This window comes from Leptinotarsa decemlineata, unplaced genomic scaffold, assembly GCF_025532065.1.
Source record: "Leptinotarsa decemlineata unplaced genomic scaffold, Ldec_3_MD MMD2_tig00026330_RagTag_RagTag, whole genome shotgun sequence".
In the NCBI taxonomy this organism is placed as follows: Eukaryota; Metazoa; Arthropoda; class Insecta; order Coleoptera; family Chrysomelidae; genus Leptinotarsa; species Leptinotarsa decemlineata.
Genome location: NW_027412690.1, coordinates 8870554 through 8871253, shown reverse-complemented (window position 1 = coordinate 8871253; position 700 = coordinate 8870554).

Here is a 700-nt window from a genome sequence, read left to right as displayed (position 1 = left end):
TTGACTACATTTTCATTATTCTAATCAAATGTATATTTTGTACAATTAGTGTAACTATCCCCAAATAATCTGAAAAACTACGGATTTGATAAAATAAAGGTGAATACTTTTCTCTGTCTCTTGAAACTACTACCAAAGTTGTAGAATTAACTTTTATTTTTCCCGAAATTATTCCCGAAACAATGAAAATTGACAGACCAATATGAAAAATGGCAAGTCGTGTGAAAAAGCAAACTATAAGCTGATATTTATTGGATTGTTTCAAAAGTTTTGTCAGTTTTATGAGTATACTTTGACCTGTAATATTAGGGTGAATACTTGTTCAATTTAGTCGAAATAAGAGCCATTTGAATTAGTGCACTTTTAACAAGGTAACACAAGTCAATTGGTTCTGTTGGTATTAAAATTGGGTGCTCGTGATTCGATAAAGTCGGTGAAGACCGTTTTGCCTGATTTCGATTAGCGAAGGTTCTACCGATTTGAAAGTTATCGGAGTGCTTGGAAAGATTGTAGTCAGTTGGCGAAAGGTCTGGGGAGTATGGTGGGTGAGGCAGAACTTCAATGCTCAATTCACTTAATTTTCAGAAGGTGATTTGTGAAACATGCTGACGGGTGTTGTCGTGGAGCAGTTCGGACCTCTTGTTGACCAGTGAAGGCTGCTGCTGATGAAATTTTGGGTACATTTCGTCGATTTCCTCAC